The sequence below is a fragment of the Schistocerca nitens genome, chromosome 5 (genome assembly GCF_023898315.1).
Source record: "Schistocerca nitens isolate TAMUIC-IGC-003100 chromosome 5, iqSchNite1.1, whole genome shotgun sequence".
NCBI lineage: Eukaryota > Metazoa > Arthropoda > Insecta > Orthoptera > Acrididae > Schistocerca > Schistocerca nitens.
The window spans coordinates 127742293-127768381 of NC_064618.1; positions in this window are offsets into that span (position 1 = coordinate 127742293).

The following is a 26089-nucleotide window of genomic DNA, read 5'->3' on the forward strand; positions in this document are numbered from 1 at the left end:
CAGTGCCTAACGCCAAGTCGTGATACGAACACCACTAACAACACAAATCCAGTAGACCCTGAAGAAGGCCACTGTAACCGTGGCCGAAACGTTGGTTTCCCCAACATAGTTTTTTCACATTATGACGCGGTACGATATTCGGAAAACTTTTATGTCAACTGAATCTGGCCGCAGAACCCTACGCAGTATTATTGCTATAAGTTTGATATACCTACTGATTCACTGTCTTCTGTCTCTATTGGCTCAAGTAGCATACACTCCTGGAAATGGAAAAAAGCACACATTGACACCGGTGTGTCAGACCCACCATACTTGCTCCGGACACTGCGAGAGGGCTGTACAAGCAATGATCACACGCACGGCACAGCGGACACACCAGGAACCGCGGTGTTGGCCGTCGAATGGCGCTAGCTGCGCAGCATTTGTGCACCGCCGCCGTCAGTGTCAGCCAGTTTGCCGTAGCATACGGAGCTCCATCGCAGTCTTTAACACTGGTAGCATGCCGCGACAGCGTGGACGTGAACCGTATGTGCAGTTGACGGACTTTTGAGCGAGGGCGTATAGTGGGCATGCGGGAGGCCGGGTGGACGTACCGCCGAATTGCTCAACACGTGGGGCGTGAGGTCTCCACAGTACATCGATGTTGTCGCCAGTGGTCGGCGGAAGGTGCACGTGCCCGTCGACCTGGGACCGGACCGCAGCGACGCACGGATGCACGCCAAGACCGTAGGATCCTACGCAGTGCCGTAGGGGACCGCACCGCCACTTCTCAGCAAATTAGGGACACTGTTGCTCCTGGGGTATCGGCGAGGACCATTCGCAACCGTCTCCATGAAGCTGGGCTACGGTCCCGCACACCGTTAGGCCGTCTTCCGCTCACGCCCCAACATCGTGCAGCCCGCCTCCAGTGGTGTCGCGACAGGCGTGAATGGAGGGACGAATGGAGACGTGTCGTCTTCAGCGATGAGAGTCGCTTCTGCCTTGGTGCCAATGATGGTCGTATGCGTGTTTGGCGCCGTGCAGGTGAGCGCCACAATCAGGACTGCATACGACCGAGGCACACAGGGCCAACACCCGGCATCATGGTGTGGGGAGCGATCTCCTACACTGGCCGTACACCACTGGTGATCGTCGAGGGGACACTGAATAGTGCACGGTACATCCAAACCGTCATCGAACCCATCGTTCTACCATTCCTAGACCGGCAAGGGAACTTGCTGTTCCAACAGGACAATGCACGTCCGCATGTATCCCGTGCCACCCAACGTGCTCTAGAAGGTGTAAGTCAAGTACCCTGGCCAGCAAGATCTCCGGATCTGTCCCCCATTGAGCATGTTTGGGACTGGATGAAGCGTCGTCTCACGCGGTCTGCACGTCCGGCACGAACGCTGGTCCAACTGAGGCGCCAGGTGGAAATGGCATGGCAAGCCGTTCCACAGGACTACATCCAGCATCTCTACGATCGTCTCCATGGGAGAATAGCAGCCTGCATTGCTGCGAAAGGTGGATATACACTGTACTAGTGCCGACATTGTGCATGCTCTGTTGCCTGTGTCTATGTGCCTGTGGTTCTGTCAGTGTGATGATGTGATGTATCTGACCCCAGGAATGTGTCAATAAAGTTTCCCCTTCCTGGGACAATGAATTCACGGTGTTCTTATTTCAATTTCCAGGAGTGTAGTTTAATCATAGCCAACCTGTATTATTTCATTAGAAAAACTGCCTCGAAAGAAAATGAATATGTACTAAGGGTGTAAAGGGAATGCAGTGTCATTCAGAACTATGTAAAAAAAATTTCTTTTTAAATGATAAACTAATTGATTACATTATTTCTGCACATTCGTCACAAGCATTGTCTCCAAAGTTACATCTGTCTGCGTACACGGCGAAGTAGCAGTTATTATTTTACACGAAAGTCAGCTTCCTTTCATACGAGTAACAAATACTGCTACAAGGAAAACCACGCAAGGTGACTATAAACCGAACGCAAATCTTAGTGACCACCGCAGACAAAAAAGACCTTTCTTGCTAAATTATATCTGCAACGGATCCAAACCACTAATTCCTCGATTCCTCGAAGCTATTAGGTTTCAGGCATCGCATGTACAGTAAAATTTTCACATTTTCTCGTGCTCTGACTACAATGAGGAGACAAAAGTCATGTGATAACGGTATGCAGATATACCAATGGCAGTAGTACCACGTACTCGAAGTATAAGCGTGCGGTACATTGCGAAGCTGTCATTGGTACCCAGGCGATTCATGTGAAAAGGTTTAAGATGTGATTATGGCTCCACGACGAGAATTAACAGGATCTGAACGCGGAATTGTAGTTGGAGTTAGACACATGGGACATTCCATTTCGGAAACCTTTAGAGAATTCAATATTCCGAGATCCACAGTGTCAAGAGTGGGCCGAAAATACCAATTACTTTTCACGACAGACAACGCAGTGGCGAAGGCCTTCACTTAACGACCATCAGCAGCTGCGTTTGCGTAGAGTTGTCAGTGCTAACAGAGAAGCAAAACTGCGTGAAATGACCGCAGAAATCAATGTGGGACGTACAACGAACATATCCGTTAGGACTATGCGGTGAAATTTGGCGTTAATTGGCTGTGGCAGCAGACGACCGACGCGAGAGCCTATGCCAACAGCGCCCCTCTCCCAGGCTCGTGACCAAGCTGGTTGGACCCTAGACGACTGTAAAACCGTAGCCCGATTAGATTAGTCCCGGTTTGAGATCGTAAGAGCCGATGGTTGCGTTCGAGTGTGGCACAGTCCGACGAAGCCATGGACCCAAGTCGTCGACAAGGCACTGTGTAAGCTGGTCGCGCACCCATAATAGTGTGGAATGTGCTTACATCGAAAGGACTGGGTTTTCCGGTTCATCTGAACCGATCACTGGTTGGAAATGGATATGTTCGGTTACCTGGAGACCATTTACAGCCATTCATGGACTTCATGTTCCCAAACAACAATGGAATATTTACGGACGACAATGCGGCATATCATCAGGCCACAGTTGTTCTCGACTGGTTTGAAGAACACTCCGGACAATTCGAACGAATGATTGGCCACCCAGGGCGCCCGACATGAATCCCATTGAACATTTACGGGACGGGGCAGCATGCCTCAGTATTTCTGCAGATGGCTTCCAACTACTTTTTGAGTCCATGCCACGTCTAGTTGCTACACTACGTCGGGCAAAAGGAGGTCCGAAACGACATTAGGTGGTATCCCATGTCGCCTCAGTGTACATCTGCAACGGATGTATGTCATTAATTCTTTGATTTCTCGGAAACTATTAGGTTTAGTGCGTGATAAGTATAGTAAGACTTTTCCTATTTTCTAGTGTTCTGACTATTGCACCTGATCCGAAAAGGATCTCGCGCACGCCTAATATGCTTGTCGAAATCGGTCAGTCGCATGGTCTGGACGCTCCTTGTTAGTGCTAGAAAGCGTATCTTACTTAGAGCACGTCCTTCTTCTTTCCACTGACATTCTGATTTACGTGTCCGCCTGATTAGATTGAGGTGGACCAGATTTTTTTGTTATAGGATGAAAAGTGGCGGTGGCACTTAATTTTTTTTCGTAGTTCCATTTTCCTAAGGGGCGTTAAAATAAGAGAGAAAAAAAATACAATAAAGAAAAAAAATTAGCTGGGTGGTAACGTGCTCGCCTCCCATGCAAGCGGCCCCGGGTTCGATTCCCGGTCGGGTTGGAGATTTTCTCCGCTCGGGGAGTAGGTGTTTTGATGTCATCATCATTTCATCCCCATCACAGGCGCGCAAGTCGCCCAATGTGGCGCAGAATGAAATAAAGACTTGCACTTCGCGGCCGAACTTCCCCAAATAGGGGCCTCCCGGCCAACGATGCCATACGCTCATTTCCATTTTTTTTTTTTTTTTCTTCTGATTTACGTTACCATGTTACTTAACGTACGGCTTTCTGTAGTGTGAGAAGCGCTGCTGTTAATGTATTGCACCCACTCGTTGTGGCGGCAGAAAGTGAAACCGGCGCGCCGTGTGCGCTGCAGCCGACTGCCACACGAGACGTCCTCCGTCGTCACGGCGGCTGCGCGTCACGCGACACGCACTGCGCACGCGCGCCAGCGAGCCGCCCCAGGCGTACGTCGCCCGCAGTCTCTACTCTCCACTCAGCGGCCACCACTGCCTCTTACTGAGACACACTGAAGCACCGGATCACAGCCACCTGCGTTTGAACGGTTTTCTGTTCAGCATTACCCAAAACAAGTTTCTAAATACACACATCAAAGAAAGTTTTGCATCACCCCAGTTCCCAGAACTCCTGAAAAAATGGTTCAAATGGCTCTGAGCACTATGGGACTTAACATCTTAGGTCATCAGTCCCCTAGAACTTAGAACTACTTAAACCTAACTACCCTAAGGACATCACACACATCCATGCCCGAGGCAGGATTCGAACCTGCGACCGTAGCAGTCCCGCGGTTCCGGACTGAAGCGCCTAGAACCGCACGGCCACCGCGGCCGCAGAACTCCTGAAGATGCTCGTTGACTGTGGATATCGTATCACAGACACAGTCTCTTTGACTGTTCAGAGATGTCACTAAACCCGCCCAAAGATGTAAACAACCATCCATGAGCAGCGCCTATTAGACGGGGGGGGGGGGGGGGGGAGGGGGGGGGGCAATCAGTTCCAGAGAACGGAGAAATCTGAAGAGTTGTTTGTAAAGCTATGTAGTCAACTCCGTTGACTCTCTTACAGTTCATATTTTATTCATCAAAGTATATTTTAAATCAATGCTTCAACCGACTCTTGAGTGACACTTACTTTGGTGTCAAGACGATGTAAAACGTATCTGCGAGGCGCTAATTTAAACGACAGTATAGGCTTAAATAGTGTTACAAAATGTAAGTAGGCTGTTTAGGTTTTTATATTGGTAACACCACGTAGCGCTCTGTATGAAAATCACTGGCTGTGCTGTGTGCAGTCTGTGGCTGGTTAGCATTGTTGTAACATTCGCTATTGTGGTGTTGGGCTGTTGGCTGTTAACAGCGCGTAGCGTTGCGCAGTTGGAGGTGAGCCACCAGCAGTGGTGGATGTGGGGAGAGAGATGGCGGAATTTTGAGAGCGGATGATCTGGACGTGTGTCCGTCAGAGACAGTAAATTTGTAAGACTGGATGCCATGAACTGCTATATATATTATGACTTTTGAACACTATTAAGGTAAATACATTGTTTGTTCTCTATCAAAATCTGTCATTTGCTAACTATGCCTGTCAGTAGTTAGTGCCTTCAGTAGTTTGAATCTTTTATTTAGCTGGCAGTAGTGGCGCTCGCTGTATTGCAGTAGTTAGAGTAACGAAGATTTTTGTGAGGTAAGTGATTTGTGAAAGGTATTGGTTATTGTTAGGGCCATTCTTTTGTAGGGATTATTGAAAGTCAGATTGCGTTGCGCTAAAAATATTGTGTGTCAGTTTAGTGTTGATCAGAATAGGTAAAGAGCGAAATGTCTGAGTACGTTCAGTTCTGCTCAGCTGTTTGAAAATCAAATAACGTAAGAGGTTTATCAGCACAGTAATTCAGTAATTTTTCTAAGGGGACGTTTCAAAAATATGGGACGAGAGGGGGAAATATTTTAACTCGTCACATGCCTAGGAATTATGTATTAATTCATTCGGTATGTTAATTTACTATTATACACTGTTTAGAAATATTGGATTATAAGTTCAAAGAACATCGCCCTAAACACGAATTGGACTCCAGACCTTTTGGATTTATCAGTGTACTTTGTTTTATGGATGAACTATAATACAAGTTATTTTTCCGTATGACTCTAAATACCTTCCCCATTTAAACTGGAACTACCACATTACAGATAGTCTTTTACATCACGTCAACATGGTAGTGAAGATACTCTCAACAGTCAGTTGAAGACCTGTGCGTGGCGGGAAGATGGGAGGGGGCGGCGATTGTATATTTAACTTATTTGACTTAGAAATGCATTTTGCGTTTACTGACTATGAGAAACCCTTTGATAAGGTTAAAAGACTCCTTTTGTCGAAACTATTATTAATAAAAGGTTTTCCTAAATACCTTATTAACACCATAAAGAGTCTACATGTAAATACAAAAATAGTTATAAGTTCAGGTTCGAAAATGTCAGATGACATTCCAATAAATCAAAGTGTTCGACAAGGGCACAGTCTATCACCCACTTTACTTTGTATATTGACGACCTCAAGTGTAAAGGTGAAATACAGATAGGAGTTATAATAGGATCTAGCATACCATTAAATACTCTGTTATATGCTGATGATCAGATAATTATACAGGAAACAAGACAATTTACAAAGATCAGTATACAGATTGAGCCAAAACGCGATATAAAGGTTTTCAGTAAGAGCGTGCAAAAATGTAACAGGACTTAGAGAAGCCAGCTTATGCAGATACGGAAGTAAAGTTGCCTGCCGTTTTGCCTAGCATTACTCTTTTCCTACTTATTTACAACTAACATACGTACTGGTTTACACGTACCGTGCTGTTTATTTAAATATGCATTCTTTATTTCCTACAAGGAAACAAGAACGACGAGCCTGATTACCAGAAAGTCGTGACGCAGGTTTTGTTTACTTTACTTACCCACAAGGTGGCTGAGTTGTATCATATTTACATTTTCCTTTGACAGAAATTGCTGTGAATCACCGACAGACCTTGTCATTACTCGGTGCTATTCAGAGACGTACAATACAATACAAGGGAGCAGTACCGGTACAGTATTTCCTGGTCGGTAGATTGGGAGGTCGTATTCCATGGCCTGCGAGGTCACCTGACCTGAATCCCCTTGATTATTTCCTTTGCGGATATCTGACTCTTGTATGAGACCCCAGTGGATACAGTGTTGGAATTAGTTGCCAGAATTGTAGCTGCCCGTGATGTGATTTTAAACACACCAGGGATATTTGTCAGAGTGCATCAGAATCTTGTTGACTGATGTTTTGCATTGAGGTTGATGGCCGTCAGTTTCACATACAGTACAGACGGTATGTTCATTGTGTGAATCATGTATTTGCAGTCAGCTAATGTAAATTAAAAAGTTCATAATAATGTGGTTTTATTCCTATTATCTCCTTAAGCTGGTTTCTCCGACCCCAAATTGTTCAGTGGAGCATCCTCTTTGTCAATTTTGGCGCGCTTTTACGGAAACTCCCTGTATGACAAATTAATTATATCTGCAAATAAGACAAAGATAATGGCATTCAAAGAAACTAATCCAGTCAGATCGAAAACAATAGTAAATGAGAAAATTTTATAACGAGTACCCCACTTCAGTTATCTAGGATGTGATGTTAGTTTTAACTATGACAAAGACACTAAGAAGACAAAATATTAAGCTATCTCCGGAACAACTGGAAAAACCTTGGAAAGGAAATGAGGAAGGAAACACTAAACGAAATTCTATAAATTTATGGCTCTACCTACTCATATATATGGTTCTTAATCGTGGACAGAAACAAAAAAAAAATCATGTATACAGGCAGCAGAGATGAAGTTCGTGACCTATATAAGAGGCTGCAATAAAACGTAACAATAAAGCCGGCCGGAGTGGCCGAGCGGTTCTAGGCGCTACAGTCTGGAATCGGTCGCAGGTTCGAATCCTGCCTCGGACATGTATATTTGTGATGTCCTTAGGTTAGTTAGGTTTAAGTAGTTCTAAGTTCGGGGACTGATGACCTCAGAATTTAAGTCCCATAGTGCTCAGAGCCATTTCAACCATTTTTTTTATAACAATAAGATCAGATTTAAAAATCTTTTCAGTTAATGACAAGCTGGAAAGAGCGAACTAGGTGGACCTCGTAAGAGGGGGAGGGAATGGTGACGAGACCAGAACAGGTGGCGGCAACACGTGATCCTTGGACGCAGTTGACGGCGGTGACGAACTTACCGTCGTTGACGAGGCGCTGATGTGTGTTATTGTAGTACAGTTGCATTTATCATTTAACTTTTCGTTCATTTCCCTATCTTAGATTTTTAAGAAAAACCAGTACCACAACCATAAAATAAAGTCATAATGTACATGAATAATTTAGTTCCTTATACTCGTTTCGAAAGCATATTGCCGAAGTATCTTAGCAGTAACAATCTACGGCGCTTCTGGTATTTATTTTTTTGCTTCTGTTTTCTTTTATTTTTTACCTCAAGAAGTTATCTTCAGCAATGAACTCTACGTTCAGCTCATAGAATGAAGGCTTTCACGGCAGGTGTTGTCATCACTTAACACTTCCGGACTGAGATACCGTGATCCATACATAAGACTCTCCCTTGACGTTTCACCTTCGACTGCGGAAGGCATCCTCCGAGGACAATCGGCGAACTGCAACGAGAGCACGAGTGAGCGCCCTATATATAAGCCATCCAGAGGGCGCCGCTGTCAATCACGTGACGGCGGCTGTGCTATGCTCTCTGATATTGCCAACTTTCTCATTGAAGTTAATCGATTGTCACGCTGTTGCTGTAATGTTGACATCCATACCTTATACAGCTTAATGCCTTCATCTTTTCTATTAAAATTATTTCAGGAAGTTGATCATGAAATAAAGTTTAGTGAACCGACTGTCATAGCAAAGACGTCGCATTACTATGCGCGAATGTACAGAGAGGCCATTGAGATTGCCAAACACTGCAATAATTTTAATAGAAAAGATGAAGGCATTAAGGTGGATAAGATATGGATGTGCAGCAACAGCGTGACAATCGATCAACTTCAATGAGAAAGTTGGCAATATCAGAGATCATAGCACAGCCGACGTCACGTGATTGACATCGGCGCCGTCTGGATGGCTTATATATACGGCGCTCACTCGCGCTCTCGTTGCAGTTCGCCGATTGTCCTCGGAGTATGCCTTCCGCAGTCGAAGGCGAAACGTCAAGGGAGAACCTTATGTATGGCATCTCAGCCGGGAAGTGTTAAGTGCTGTCTACGTTCAGCGTTGATAAAGGTCTCACGAAATTATCCGATAGTTTCTAATCATTCAGAAAATATTATTGTTTGTAGGCTCCCAGCTGGTTTCAATTTTAATAAAACCATTAGAAATTGTGATTATAAACGCCGAAACAATTTTACCACCGGCGTTTCGACCGTGTGTGAAGTGGTGCTCCTCAGGGCGACTAAACTACCGTAAATTCCGTCGTGTGGAAGCTTACAGTTCCGTCAGTCACTTTTATTTGGCCGTCCAGCTTTAGTAACAACCTGTCAGCCAGGCCGGCGACGCGCCGTGTGGCCGTTAAGGCGCGACCGCGACCACCAGCGGTCGTTTGCATGCGTGGAGCGGCCCAGTCGGTTCCCACGGCTGGCTGCGCAACGCGCCCGCGTACCTCCGCACGTGGCGTCAGCACGCGCGAAGCCCGGCACTCGGCAAAGACGTCGTCCATTTCAGGCTCTATGTTTTTCTCTCTCTTTAATTGATATTCATCTTTTAGACCGCACCGCATCTCAGTTTTGAAGATTCTTCCATCTCGCTTGCATTTATCACACATTAATCCCTACACTGATGAGCCACAACATTATGCCCACCTGGTTAGTGGCGCGTAGCTCCACCTTTGGAATGCGACACAACAACGATTCGACATGTGGTGTCACCGCCAGACACCACACTTGCTAGGTGGTAGCTTTAAATCGGCCGCGGTCCATTAGTACATGTCGGACCAGCGTGTCGCCACTGACAGTGATCGCAGACCGAGCGCCACCACACGGCAGGCCTCGAGAGACTTACTAGCACTCGCCCCAGTTGTACGACGACTTTGCTAGCGACTACACTGACGAAGCTTTTCTCTCATTTGCCGAGAGACAGTTAGAATAGCCTTCAGCTAAGTCCATGGCTACGACCTAGCAAGGCGCCATTAGCCTTAGATAGCTTGTATCTAAAGAGTCTCACTTGTATCGCCACAATCTCCAGATGTCTCATCAAGAACGATGTATACAAAGGATGGATTAAAAGTTAAGTATTCCAGGAGCTACGTACTTTTCTTTATAGCATTCATTACGTATCCTGTTTCAGACCTCACTCCATCCTTCGTGAGTTAGCGCGTGCATCTTGGCCGCCTCTTTCAATTAGCGTGCGTAGTGTTGGCAAGTCTGCCGACACTACACGACAAGTCATTAGTAGGAATGCCGCAGCGGATGTCTACGCACAGGAAACGCTATTCCCGTCAATGGCGTGCCGGAGGTTTGTGGGCGCGAAGCCGGTGCCCGAAAGCGTCCCAGATCCAGCGAATTTGGCGGCCTAGACATCAACGTGAGTTCACTATCATGCCCCTCAAACCAACGTAGTACGCTTCTGACCTTGTGATATGGAGAGTTATCCAGCTTGAAGATGCCATCCCTGCCAGGAAAGTCATCAAGCACGAAGCGATGTGTGGTAACATAGATCGATGCCATCCGCAGCGGTGTTGTCACAGCTCGCATCGAAAACGCAGGTACCGACAGAACGCGGCAGCGGTCTCGCAGGGACCCTGCGGCTCTAGTGAAGCATGCCTGCTAAGCTACAAGGCTTGTCCAGAAAGTAAGTTCCGATTAGTCGCGAAATGGAAACTACATTGAAAATCAGAAATGTTTTATTTGAGACAGTTGGCTCCTCGTTCCAGCTTCTTCTCTAGATAGTCGCCACTCCAAGTAGAACATCTGTCGCACTGTTATAACAACTTTCCAATACCCTCGTCATAGAAGGCAGCCACCTGTGCTTCCTGCCAATTCTCCACACTCATCTACAGCGTGTTGTCTGTGCGAAAATGTTGTTTTCGTAGCCAGTAGTTAATGTGAGCAGAGATGAAACACAGATGGAGCCAATTTACCAGCTGTAGTGCGGGTGATCAAACACTTCCCATCGAAAGCACTGCAAGAGCCTTTTCATTGCCCCTGCAGATTGCGACAGGGAATTGTCACGAAGTAGAAACCTTATGACAGTTCTGTATTGTGGGCTGCATAACATCAGGCGAAATCTCTCCCCAGCGCCTCATACTCAGCGGGAGAGACTATTTTCTACGTATCTTTATGTGCTCACCATGTGCTCAGAACTGAAAAGAGGGAAGTGATGCAACTGACAGGGATACTAGAGACACTTTCGAACGCATATGTGCAAAGCTTTATTAGATTTTCACAGTGGTTTCCATTTCTTGACCGATCGGAACTTACTTTCCGAAGCCCGCCCGGTTAGTAGTGAGGTCTAACGAACGGCTTTCCGGATTGGGAAGGAGCGCCTGATCCCCGGCACGAATCCGCCCAGCGGACTTGGGTCGATGTCCGGTGAGCTGGCCAGTCTGTGGATGGTTTTTAGGTGGTTTTCCACCTGCCTCGGCGAATGCGGGCTGGTTCCCCTTATTCCGCCTCGGCGATTGCTGCGCAAACAAGTTCTCGACGTACGCGTACGTGTACACCACGCAAACATAGGGGTTACACTCGTCTGTTGTGAGACGTTCCCTCGGGGGGGGGGGGGGGGGGGGGCGGTCCACTGGGGGCCGAACCGCACAATTACACTGAAAGAGTGGTTCGTGGTTCGGTGTGGGGCGGCGGAGGGGTGAAGTGGACTGTGGTAGTCGTCGTGGGGTTGTGGACCACTGCGGCTGCGGCGGGGACGGAGCCTCTTCGTCCTTTCTAGGCCCCCGGTTAACATACCATACAATACAATACAATACTTTCTGAATATCCCTCGTACGTCTTCAGTGGCTCTGACTACAAGCGCTCTCTGCCACCGCGATACAGGAGGCCAGCGGCGGTTGTCCAGCCCAGTCTCAGTTGCAGTACTCTGTCTTACTCAGCCTTCGACATTAGCTCGTGCATTAGTAGTCCAAGCCTCACACTTCACGATTCTCTTTCATTTGCTTCTTGTAATACCGTTACTTTGTTGTTATTTGCTCTTTTATACAACTACTGGATATTAAAATTGCTACACCAAGAAGAAATGCAGATGATAAACGGGTATTCATTGGACACATATATTATACTAGAACTGACATGTGATTACATTTTCACGAAATTTGGGTGCATAGATCTTGAGAAATCAGTACCCAGAACAACCATCTCTGGCCTTAAGAACGGCCATGATACGCCGGGGCATTGAGCCAAACAGAGCTTGGATGATGTGTACAGGTACAGCTGCCCATGCAGCTTCAACACGATACCACAGTTCATCAAGAGTAGTGGCTGGCGTATTGTGACGAGCCAGTTGCTCGGCCACCATTGACCAGACGTTTTCAATTGGTGTCAGATCTGGAGAATGTGCTGGCCAGGGCAGGAGTCGAACATTTTCTGCATCCAGAAAGGCCCGTACAAGATCTGCAACATGCGGTCGTGCATTATCCTGCTGAAATTTAGTGTTTCGCAGGGATCGAATGAAGGGTAGAGCCACGGGTCGTAAAACATCTTAAATGTAACGTCCACTGTTCAAAGTGCCGTCAATGCGAATAAGAGGTGACCGAGACGTGTAATTAGTGGCACGCCATACCATCACGCCGGGTGATACGACAGTATGGCGATGACGAATACACGCTTCCAATGTGCGTTCACCGCGATGTCGCCAAACACGGATGCGACCATCATGATGCTGTAAACAGAACCTGGATTCATCCGAAAGAATGACCCCACCGATTCCATATTCTGCTAACAGTCATTGGATCTCGACCAACGTGAGCAGCAATGTCACGATACGATAAACCGCAATCGCGATAGGCTACAATCCAACCCTTATCAAAGTCGGAAACGACATGATACGCATTTCTCTTCCTTACACGAGGCATCACAACAACGTTTCACCAGGCAACGCCGGCCAACTGCTGTTTGTGTATGAGAAATAGGTTGGAAACTTTCCTCATGTCAGCACGTTGTAGGTGTCGCCACATGCGCCAACCTTGTGTGAATGCTCTGAAAAGCTAATCATTTGCATATCACAGCATCTTCTTCCTGTCGGTTACGTTTCACGTCTGTAGCAAGTCATCTTCGTGGTGTAGCAATTTTAATGGCCAGTAGTGTATAATTTCTTCCCAACACATGGAGAAAGTTGAGTAAAACGTCCGTTTACAGTATTTGTGTGTTGAGTAATCATTTCTTCTCCCGTCGAGCTTCCCGACGACGACAGCTGCTGCACCACTTTGCAGCCCAGCTCCTCTTACCACCGTGTACGAAGCAGTACATAACAGGACGCATTGATGTTCACATAGACCACTGCTGTCACGATGCCTTCGACTACCACCGAACGTCACATGGAAACCCAGACGAGTCAACCAAAATTTTGCTTCCTGCTACATACAGCTTGCGATAAGATCAAGCAGGTCAACGTGAGAGATGTTCGAGCTGATATGGGGGTCTGCGAACGGTTGTTCTTATCTCACTCCATTAGCGACTGGGACAGGGAGAGAGGACAGGAAGTACCCTCCACCACCATAAGGTGGCTTACGGAGTATAGATATATACTGATGTGACAAAATTCATGGGATACCTCCTAATATCGTGTCGTGCCTCATTTTGCCCTGCGTAGTGTAGCTACTCGACGTGGCATGGACTCAACAAGTCGTTGGAATTCCCCTGCAGAAATGTTGAGCCGTGCTGCCTCTATGAAAGTCCGTCGTTGCGGAAGTGTTGCCAGTGCAGACCTCTCATTAATGTCCCATAAATGTTCGATGGAATTCGTGTATGGCGATCTGGGTGGCCAGATCATCCACTCCAACTGACCAGAATGTTCTTTTCCAAAGCAGTCACGAACAGTTGTGGCCCACTGTTTCATCCCTAAAAATTCTATCTTTGTTTGGGAACATGAAGTTCATGAACGGCTGCAGATGGTCTCCAAATAGCCGAACATAACCATTTCGTGTCAATGATCGGTTCTGTTGGACCACAGAACCTAGTCCAGTCCACGAAGCCACCACAAGCAAACTGCTTGACAATTTAGATTCATAGGTTCGTAGCGTCAGCGCCACACTCCAACGCTACCATCAACTCTTACCAAATGAAATCGGGACTCATCTGAGGAGGCCACGGTCGTCTAGGCCACGGTCTTCTAGGGCCCAACCGATATGGTCACAACTCCAGGAGAGGCGCTGCAAAGGCACTCGGGGCTGTCGTCTGCTGCCACAGCCCTTTAACGCCATATTTCGCCGCTTTGTCCTAACGGATACGTTCGTCGTGCGCACCACATTGATTTCTGCAGTTATTTCACGCAGTATTGCTTCTCTCTTAGCGCTTACAACTGTACGGAAACGCAGCTGCTCTGGTCGTTAAGTGAAGGCCGTCGGCCACTGCGTTGTCCGTGGTAAGAGGTAACAGAAATTTGGTATTTTCGGCACGCCCTAAACACCATGGATCTCGCAATACTGAATTCTTCATCGATTTCCGAAATGGAATGTTCCAAGCGTCTAACTCGATCCATCATTCCGCGTTCAAATCCAGTTAACTCCACCGGCCGGTGTGGCCGAGCGGTTCTGCATCTACATCTACATCCACATCCATGCTACGCAAGCCACCTGACGGTGTGTGGCGGAGGGTACCTTGAGCACCTCTATCGGTTCTCCCTTCTATTCCAGTCTCGTATTGTTCGTGGAAAGAAGGATTGTCGGTATGCCTCTGTGTGGGCTCTGATTTTATCCTCATGGTCTCTTCGCGAGATATACGTAGGAGGGAGCAATATACTGCTTTACTCTCCGATGAAAGTATGTTCTCGAAACTTCAACAAAAGCCCGTACCGAGCTACTGAGCGTCTCTCCTGCAAAGTCTTCCACTGGAGTTTACCTATCATCCCCGTAACGCTTTCGCGATTTCCAAACGATCCCGTAACGAAGCGCGCCGCCATCCGTTGGATTTTCTCTATCTCTTCTATCAACCCTATCTGGTACGGATCCCACACTGGTGAGCAGTATTCAAGCAGCGGGCGAACAAGCGTACTGTAACCTACTTCCTTTGTTTTCGGATTGCATTTCCTTAGGATTCTTCCAATGAATCTCAGTCTGGCATCTGCTTTACCGACGATCAACTTTATATGAACATTCCATTTTAAATCACTCCTAATGCGTACTCCCAGATAATTTATGGCATTAACTGCTTCCAGTTGCTGACCTGCTATATTGTAGCTAAATGATAAGGGATCTTTCCTTCTATGTGTTCGCAGCACATTACAATTGTCTACATTGAGATTCAATTGCCATTACCTGCACCATTCTAGGCGCTTCAGTCCGGAACCGCGCGACTGCTACGGTCGCAGGTTCGAATCCTACCTCGAGCATGGATGTATACGATTTCCTTAGGTTAGTTAGGTTTAAGTAGTTCTAAGTTCTAGGGGACTGATAACCTCAGCTGTTAAGTCCCATAGTGCTCAGAGTCATTTGAACCAACCTTTTAACTCCCTTCGAGCGGCGATTATCATGTCGGAAACCTTTTCACATGAGTCACCAGAGTACAAATGATAGGTCTGTCAATGCATCGCCCTTTTATACGCCATTCACGCGATGATACGACCATCTGTGGATGTGCATATCGCTATCTTGTTACTTTGTCAGTAGATACTGTAGATGGTGTGTAGGTAAGATTACTGAGCCTATCATCTCCCGCGATTTGGATCTTTTTAATGATAGAGGCAATAACTGGTAAGAATTTAGTTAAACAGCCTGTAAGTATTGAGGTTGCTGCTGTATGCTAGCAATAGTAGTCAATACTTCGTAGTGTTGTGGTCTGCGTCGCTGACTCTCACCAGGTTCGATTCCCGGCTGGATCGGGGACTTCCTCCACCAGGGACTGTGTATGTGTTTGTGTGTGTGTGTGTGTGTGTGTGTGTGTGTGTGTTCATTATCATTTTATCATCCTGACGCGCAATTCCTTGAAGTGGCGGCAAACAGAATGACTTTCACCAGGCGGCCAAACTGCGCAGAAGGGGAATTGCGGCCAAATATGCTATAGGCACATTTTAATGTCAATAATGGTAAAGCAATGGAGGTATTTGGAAAGTAAAGCATAACGGTGGAATGTAGCTGCCGATAAGACACTTCACTCCACCAGCTCCCCTCTTCTTACGTCCTAATGCAAGTAGCAAAAAAAATTTTTCACTATCAGGATTCGGCCCTGTCAATGCAACGTCACTTGTTTGCGTTGGCTTCTTCGTCTACTGGCGGACGGTTATTGGCACAGATAGGTTTAGCTACACTACTGGCCGTTAAAAGTGCTACACCACGAAGATGACGTGCTAAAGACACGAAATTTAACCGAAAGGAAGAAGAAGCTGTGATATACAAATGATTAGCTTTTCAGAGCATTCACACAAGGTTGGCGCCGGTGGCGACACCTACAACGTGCTGACATGAGGAAAGTTTCCAACCGATTTCTCATACACAAACAGCAGTTGACTTGAGTTGCCTGGTGAAACGTTGTTGTGATGCCTCGTGTAAGGAGGAGAAATGCGTACCTTCACGTTTCCGACTTTTCTAAAGGTCGGATTGTAGACTATAGCGATTGCGGTTTATCGTATCGCGACATTGCTGCTCGCGTTGGTCGAGATCCAATGACTGTTAGCAGAATATGGAATCGGTGGGTTCAGGAGGGTAATACGGAACGCCCTGCTGGATCCAAACGGCCTCGTATCACTAGCAATCGAGATGACAGGCATCTTATCCGCATGGCTGTAACGGATCGTGCACCCACGTCTCGATCCCCAATTCAACAGATGGGCTCCTTTGCAAGACAACAACCATCTGCACGAACAGTTCGACGACATTTGCAACACCATGAACTATCGGCTCGGAGACCACGGCTGCGGTTACCCTTGACGCTGCATCACAGACAGGAGCGACTGCGATGGTGTACTCAACGACGAACGTGGGTGCACGAATGGCAAAACGTCATTTTTTCGGATGAATCCAGGTTCTGTATACGGCATAATGATGGTCGCATCCGTCTTTGGCGACATCGCGGTGAATGCACATTGGAAGCGTGAATTCATCGCCATACTGGCGTATCAACCGACGTGATGGTATGGGGGGGGGGGGGGGGGAGCCATTGGTTACACGTCTCGGTCACCTCTTGTTCGCATTGACGTCACTTTGAACAGTGGACGTTACATTTCAGATATGTTACGACCCGTGGCTCCACCCTTCATTCGATCCCTGCGAAACGCTAAATTTCTGCAGGGTAATGCACGACCGCATGTTACAGGTCCTGTACTGGCCTTTCTGGATACAGAAAATGTTCGACTGCTGCCCTGGCACAGCACATTCTCCAGATCTCTCACCAACTGAAAACGTCTGGTCAATGGTGGCCGAGCAACTGGCTCGTCACAATACGCCAGTCAGTACTCTTGATGAACTGTGGTATCGTGTTGAAGCTGCATGGGCAGCTGTACCTGTAGACGCCATCCATGCTCTGTTTGACTGAATGCCCCGCTCAGTCCGGAACCGCGCGACTGCTACGGTCGTAGGTTCGAATCCTGCCTCGGGCATGGATGTGTGTGGTGTCCTTAGGTTAGTTAGGTTTAAGTAGTTCTAAGTTCTAGGGGACTGATGACCACAGATGTTCAGTCCCATAGTGCTCAGAGCCATTTGAACCATTTTTGAACTGAATGCCCAGGCGTATCAAGGCCGTTATTACGGCCAGAGGTGGTTAATTGTGGGTACTTATTTCTCAGGTTCTATGCACCCAAACTGCGTGAACATGTAATCACATGTCTGTTCTAGTATAATATATTTGTCCAATGAATACCCTCTTATCATCTGCATTTCTTCTTGGTGTAGCGTTTTTAATGGCCAGTAGTGTACATAGCGTAAAAACTGAATAAACTCCACAGGAGCTACGGAAACGTTCATACCGCCGCCGCTCATTGTTGGTGTCTGGGCTTGTACCCGGCGTGAAACTTACCCAAGTTGATCTGCAGAGGGCCTGTTTTCTCCACTAGGGGCGCTGCAGTAAGCGACGACGCTCGTAGCGGGCACGGCTGAGCGCGGCCACAGGTACGTGTGTAGCGTCGGGTATGCGCCACGCGGCCGGCCGGCTGCGGCGCTGTTAACACGGCGCGTGACGCACATGCGTCGTGCTGCGTGCCGAGTGCGGAGTGCGGCAGTCACCCTGAGAAGGCCGCGCCGCTTCCTGCGCGACGCGCCGCCGCCGCTGCCTCCCTCCCCCACCACCAGCTGCTGCCGCGATGCCTCCGCCAACCCACAAGCTGAGTCTCCGCCCGTCTACTTCCTCACGTTTTGTATTCGCTGTGGTGGAAACGACGAAAAGCGAGCTCCCTGATTTAAATGAATATCGCGGCGCAGACGTGACGTGTGTCGAACTGTGTGAGCCGGAATGATGGGAGTCGGGGATTCGTCCGCGACATGTCGCTGCGCAGTGACCAAAGGAAACCAGAAGACCAGACGCTCGCCGTCGTTGCAACGTAGTACCTCCTCACTGGCGTCACGGCGCCAGCTTCAGAGCCCAAAAAGTAAGGGGCTGAGAGCGTCACTAACTAGGAGAACCCGGCAAGTGCCATACACCCAATTCCCAGAAACTTCGCTCAGTGGAAGAGCCGTGAAAATAAGCGAACGCGTGTCTCGGATTATCTGTAGATACTTGTGGTGTGCGTATTGTAAGACCTTCAGTACACACACCATCAGATTATTTGACTTGTCGCTCTAACGAAGTAGGCTAGTGTCAGCAATATGTCTCGTGGTCTTATCGTGGCGTGTTTATCTTCTGCCGTTGGGTCAGACGATAGAAATGCCACTTGCACGCTTAGAGTATCAGATTGGCGGTAACCAACTTTAAACAGAAATTGATTAATTTTCACACACATTTATTAAAATAATAACAAGCATAAAAATTACTTAACTTGGTTCTGGATGCTATTTACAAATGACAATCTGATGTTCCTTTGGTTTTGGTACGTTAATCTTATTCTCACATATATCTCTCATACTTGACAAGTGTCTATACATTTATCTTCATGGCTATGTACAGGAATGTGGTAATCTTATTAGTCGCAGACTGAATCTTGACTACAGACTAATGCAGACTAATGCAAACTGACTAATCGGAGGTCTGTAGACTCGTTATAATACATCGCGCGTTCATATATCACTGCGCGAGTGTGATCCGCGAGGAGAAAAGGTTCTACGTTAGCAGCAATCTCATTGGCTGCGTTACATATTAATACGCGGATCGGCGGAAGTAGAATTTGGTCCGTCTCTATGGCAGCGCCATCTCGTAGTGCGGAGACGGACGAGCGCTGCGCCTGCGCTGTTGTGCTTAGCGGGGCGCGCTCTAGTGGGAAAGTTGTGTACGTGCTGACTACGCGGAACTATGTACACAACAATACTCAACCCTTTTGAGAAGCCGACAGCAAAAGTTTTTAACGTATTGTAGATGTCTTTTCGCGGGCGATAATCTCAACCAAAATAGTGGCACAGTGATTACCGTAGCGACCTATCAGTTTTTAGCTCCGTTTTCGAAACCCGATTATTGTTTTTATTTTATTTTTTTCATTTCTCCACCCGTGTCCGTCGAAGGTTACTCCAGGAAAGTTTCTTATCAAGTTAGGGCCGGCCGGAGTGGCCGAGCGGTTCTAGGCGCTACAGTCTGGAACCGCGCCACCGCTTATTATTTGCAATTAAAAAATTACAGGCTTCTTTGGCTCTGAGCACTATGGGACTCACAGGCTTCTTTAATTTCTAGATAGCACACATATATTTAAACCAGCTACAAATAAATAAGTAAATATTAGTTCTATGATCTGCAGACTATATTCAAGATAAAGGTTACGACATGCTAAATGCCAGCCGAACAAAAAATTGTAGAGACAGTTTGAATGAACAGTACGAGAAACATAAAACTGTCCCAGAAAACATTTATACGAGTGACGGAGAGCTGACGAAGAGTCATGGCATAATCTCAAAATTGGTGTCAGGCACGTAATGTCTGGTGTCTGCATTGACACACGATTGTTTCACTGTATTATTAAAGCTAACTGGTGTGTACAGAAACTGTTTAATCTGTATGTGGATCAACTCAAAGAAGATGAACGAGTGTATCGACACTTTCAGTAAGACAGATAAACAGCACACACCGCCTTGACAATCTTGTCACGGGTGCATGAGGTGTGCGGTGAGGAGAGAACGTCAGCGTTCAGCTAGGTATTGTGCTGTGTACGGCTGAGGTAACGATGGGCCGCGGGGGAAGAGAGAGCACATTCGAATAACGGCAGCTAGTTGTTTTTCACCATGCTAAAGGCAAACGTTGTCGTAAAACCGCTGAATGTTACAAATGAAAAAAAGTACAGTTTCGGGTAAAAAAAGGAAATCAGCGTTTGGTGTCATTGGCCGGGAGGCCCCTTACGGGGCAGGTCCGGCCGCCTTGGTGCAGGTCTTATTACATTCGACGCCACATTGGGCGACCTGCGCGCCGGATGGGGATGAAATGATGATGAAGACAACACCCAGTCCCTGAGAGGAGAAAATCCCAGACACAACAGGGAATCGAACCCGGACCCCTTAGGACAGCAGTCTGTGCCGGTTGTTTTTGACGAGCGGTTCTAGGCGCTTCAGTCTGGAACCGCGCGACCGCTAGGGTCGCAGGTTCGAATCCTGCCTCGGGCATGGATGTGTGTGATGTCCTTAGGTTAGTTAGGTTTAAGTAGGGGACTGATGACCTTAGATGTTAAGTCCCACAGTGCTCAGAGCCATTTGAACAGCAGTCCGTCAGGCTGACCATTCAACTATCGGGGCGGACACAGTTTCGGGTATAATCAGAAGATTCCTGGAGGAAGACAGGATTGACAATCCACCGCATACGGGATGTCCAAGAACGCTTTCAAAGAACGTTTTCTGTGCGAGAAGAGTATCATATCATCAGAGAAACGGAAAGAAACCCACGTTTATTGCTCCAAAACTCACACTGAGATTACCAAAGACATCGGAAAGGAAGTGCATTCCAAAACAATACGTAGGGTGCTCAGAAGAGGTAACTTTCTCGACCGTATTGCAAGAGGGAAGCATTTCATAAGTGAAATGAATCAAAGGAAGAGAATACTGTTTGCCAAAGAGCACAATAGGTGGTAGAATGACGTTATACTTGCTGACAAATGTAAATTTAACACATTTCAATCTGATGGTGACGGTTTGGCGACTACTCAATACTGAGCTTGAAGAGGAAAATCTCAATGCAATTGTGAAGTATGGCGATTAACTTGGAATGGTGCGGGGGTGCATGTCGGCGAATGGAGTTGGTGAATTGGTTTTTATTGAGTGTAAGGTGGACCAATTTCAGTACCTCAGAATACTGAGCGGTTTTTTGCAAAACAGCGCCGAAAACATGGGGATTGGGGAACATTTTGAGTTTTACCAAGGTAATGACACAAAACATACGGCCTGGAATGTGAGGATGTGGTTATTGTTTCACTGTTGAAAGGTGATTCATCCACCCATCCTCCCCCCCCCCCTTTCCCACCTATGACCAGACTTGAATGTGACTTTTCAAGTAACTTTGGGACAAACTTGATAAAGAAATGAGGAAAGCACTAATCACATATACAGAACAGCTGAAGAAACAGACCATAAGAAGAATTGCCGAAAATATCTCCCTAGTACACACGAAAATTAGCGGAGAGCATTCCAAGTCGTCTCAGAGAAATAATTAAGACTAAAGGAATGCTTACAAGTTACTGAAAGTTTGGACCATAAGTAGAAAGAAAGACACGTGAATAATTTTGAGCAGCATTGTTTTTGGTTTTGATTGTGTTTGCTAATTCTTACGTTTTATGTGCAGTATTCTTTTTAAGTACGATGGACATTTAGTTTTTACATTCCTTACAGGAACTTTTATTTACTTTACCAGTGCTTTATAATTGCTGAAATTACACTACTGGCCATTAACATTGCTATACCAAGAAAAAATGCAGATGATAATCGGGTATTCAATGGACAAATATATTAAACTAGAACTGATATGTGATTAAATTTTCACGCAATTTGGGTGCATAGATCCTGAGAAATCAGTACCAAGAACAACCACTTCAGAGCTTGAATGACGTGTACAGGTACAGCTGCCCATGCAGCTTCAACACAATAACACAGTTAATTTAGAGTAGTGACTGGCGTATTGTGACGAGCCAGTTGCTCGGCCACCATTGACCAGACGTCTTCAATTGGTGAGAGATCTGGAGAATGTGCTGGCCAGGGCAGCAGTCGAACATTGTCTGTATCCAGAAAGGCCCATATAGGACCTGCAACATGCGGTCGTGCATTATCCTGCTGAAATGCAGGGTTTCGCAGGGATCGAATGAAGGGTAGAGCCACGGGTCGTAGCACATCTGAAATGTAACGTCCACCGTTCAAAGTGCCGTCAATGCGAACAAGAGGTGACCGAGACGTGTAACCAATGGCACCCCATACCATCAAGCCGGGAGATACGCCAGTAAGGCGATGACGAATACACGCTTACAATGTGCGTTCACCGCGATGTCGCCAAACACGGATGCGACCATCATGATGCTGTAAACAGAACCTGTATTCATCCGAAAAAATGACGTTTTGCCATTCGTGCGCCCAGGTTCGTCGTTGATTACACCATCACAGGCGCTCCTGTCTGTGATGCAGCGTCAAGAGTAACCACAGCCATGGTCTCCGAGCTGATAGTCCATGCTGCTGCAAACGTCGTCGAACTGTTCGTGCAGATGGTTGTTGTCTTGCAAACGTCCCCATCTGTTGACTCACGGATCGAGACGTGGCTGCACGATCCATTACAGCCATGTGGATAAGATGCTTGTCATGTCGACTGCTAGTGATACGAGGCCGTTGGGATCCAGCACGGCGTCCCGTATTACCCTCCTGAACCCACAGATTCCATATTCTGCTAACAGTCATTGGATCTCGACCAACGCGAGCAGTAATGTCGCGATACGATAAACCGCAATCGCGATAGGCTACAATCCGACCTTTATCTAAGTCGGAAACGTGATGGTACGCATTTCTCCTCCTTACACGAGGCATCACAACAACGTTTCACCAGGCAACGCAGGTCAACTGCTGTTTGTGTATGAGAAATAGGTTGGAAACTTTCCTCATGTCAGCACGTTGTAGGTGTCGCCACCGGCGCCAACCTTGTGTGAATGCTTTAAAAACTAATCATTTGCATATCACAGCATCTTCTTCCTGTCGGTTAAATTTCGCCTGTGTAGCACGTCATCTTCGTGGTGTAGCAATTTTAATGGCCATTAGTGTACTAATACGAAAGGGGATATAATACACTACGTCTGTCCGAATAATTATGTGAGTCACTGTATATATTACGTAGGTTTGCGCAAAGCTAAATCCACGCGTTCTGTGGGCTCGTAAGACAAATAACACGCGCTTCCGCTGTTGCAAGTCTCCGTTGTCGCACGCAAAATAAGAAGAAAAAAGGGCAAGAAGAAAGCAGGCACACATTTTGCATGTAATGCCTCCGACATCCGGCAGCCTTGTGCCTCGCAATCTGGACTCAGAAAAACGCGGGCCCCGAGGCGGCGTGGCCGCCGGTGCTGCCAACCTCCGAGCCGCGGCGGCGAGCGCGCCCAGGTGGCAGGTAGCACCGCTGTGTTGGCACGCCTGCAGGCACCTGGGAGGAAGTCGGCAATTTCCCGGAGGCCGCAGGGAGCGGCGGGCAAGCTGCGCCGGAGCTGCTCGGGAAATCCTGACCTCAGCCTACTGCTTGCCTCTGTGTCTGGGCCTGTCGCCACACACCTGGGGAGCTGGACGTCGCAAATTAAGTTAACGAGTGCAGGGAACAGGAAGCGGCTGGAAAGTGCAGGAAGGGACTTGTGTCATCTCCAGAATGGCGTCTCTTTGAGTCTTCGTCCTGAAAGTGCAGGTCTCACACGCAGAAATTTCTGAAAATGGAAGTCGATTCTCTAGTAGAACCATCCCTTAATAACGAGACGTGCAATGAGTCAAAATGTGTTCCTGCCCCCCACCCCGCGGCTCCAGATTATATCAGCGTATCCGGTGAAGCGTCTTCGTCCAAAGCATCAAATGAAACTAAAACCATTATGTGTAAATAGTTGTCTCAACTACATTACTGGCCATTAAAATTGCAACCCACGCAGACGAACTGCTACGGACGCGAAATTTAACCGACAGGAAGAAGATGCTGTGATGTGCCAAATCATTAGCTTTTCAGAGCATTCACACAAGCTTGGTGCCGGTGGCGACACATAAAACGTGCTGACGTGAGGAAAGTTTCCAACCGATTTCTCATACACAAACAGCAGTTGACCGGCGTTGCCTGGTGAAACGTTGTTGTGATGCCTCGTGTAAGGAGGAGAAATGCGTACCATCACGTTTCCGACTTTGATAAAGGTCGGATTCTAGCCTCTCGCGATTGCGGTTTATCGTATCGCGACATTACTGCTCGCGTTGGTCGAGATCCAATGACTGTTAGCAGAATATGGAATCTGTGGGTTCAGGAGGCTAATACGGAACGCTGTGCTGGATCCCAACAGCCTCAGTAGCAGTCGAGATGACCGGCATCTTATCCGCGTGGCTGTAACGGATCGTGCAGCCACGTCTCGATCCCTGAGTCAACAGATAGGCTCGTTTGCAAGACAACAACCATCTGCACGAACAGTTCGGCGACGTTTGCAGCAGCATGGACTATCAGCTCGGACACCACGGCTACGGTTACCCTTGACGCTGCATTACAGACAGGAGCGCCTAAGATGGTGTACTCAACGACGAACGTGGGTGCACGAATGGCAAAACGTCATGTTTTCGGATGAATCCAGGTTCTGTTTACAGCATCATGATCGTCGCATCCGTGTTTGGTGACATCGCGGTGAACGCACATTGTAAGCGTGTATTCGTCATCGCCATACTGGCGTATCACCCGGCGTGATGGTAATGGTTGGTTGGTTTTGGGGAAGGAGACCAGACAGCGTGGTCATCGGTCTCATCGGATTAGGGAAGGATGGGGAAGGAAGTCGGCCGTGCCCTTTCAGAGGAACCATCCCGGCATTTGCCTGGAGTGATTTAGGGAAATCACGGAAAACCTAAATCAGGATGGCCGGACGCGGGATTGAACCGTCGTCCTCCCGAATGCGAGTCCAGTGTCTAACCACTGCGCCACCTCGCTCGGTGTGATGGTAATGGCTGCCATTGGTTACACGTCTCGGTCACCTCTTGTTCGCGTTGACGGCACTTTGAACAGTGGACGTTACATTTCTGATGTGTTGCGACCCGTGGCTCTATCCCTTCATTCGATCCCTGCGAAAACCTACATATCAGCAGGATAAAGCACGACCTGTCCGGGCCTTTCTCGATACAGAAAATGTTCGACTGCTGCCCTGGCCAGCACATTCTCCAGATCTCTCACCAACTGAAAACGTCTAGTCAATGGTGGCCGAGCAATTGGTTCGTCACAATACGCCAGTCACTACTCGTGATGAACTGTGGTATCGTGTTGATGCTGCATGGGCAACTGTACCTGTACACGCCTTCCAAGCTCTTTTTGACTCAATGCCCAGGCGTATCAAGGCCGTTATTACGGCCAGAGGTGGTTGTTCTGGGTACTGATTTCTCAGGATCTATGCACTCAAATTTCGTGAAAATGTAATCACAAGTCAGTTCTAGTATAATATATTTGTTCAATGAATACCCGTTTATCATCTGCATTTCTTCCTGGTGTTCCAATTTTAATGGCCAGTAGTGTAAAAGAGCACAGGAAAAGCACAAACGGAAGTAAAATCGTTTGGATGCCAGTTTCCATAGCAACTGTCACATTCTCTCCTAATTATTTAGTTTCTTTCTGTTTTAATAAAATCATATTTAATAGAATTTTATACCAGACAGGTTTCACTTTTATTGACATCATGATGGTGACTACTGTTGATTCCGTCTTTTTACATATTTTGCACATAAAAAGTGATTGCAGCAGAGACCAGCTAAAAAAGGAGTCCATTTAATTTTCACAAACCGCTTTTTGCTGGATTTTAGACACCCACATTTCCACTTACTGCATTTGTTTCTTGGCACTTTAAGTTGTATAGCTATGAGGACTCCAGCACACTTTATTTACATTGAATCTTCTAGCCCCCTTTTGTTTACAATGCATGATCCACATCACTGGCCTC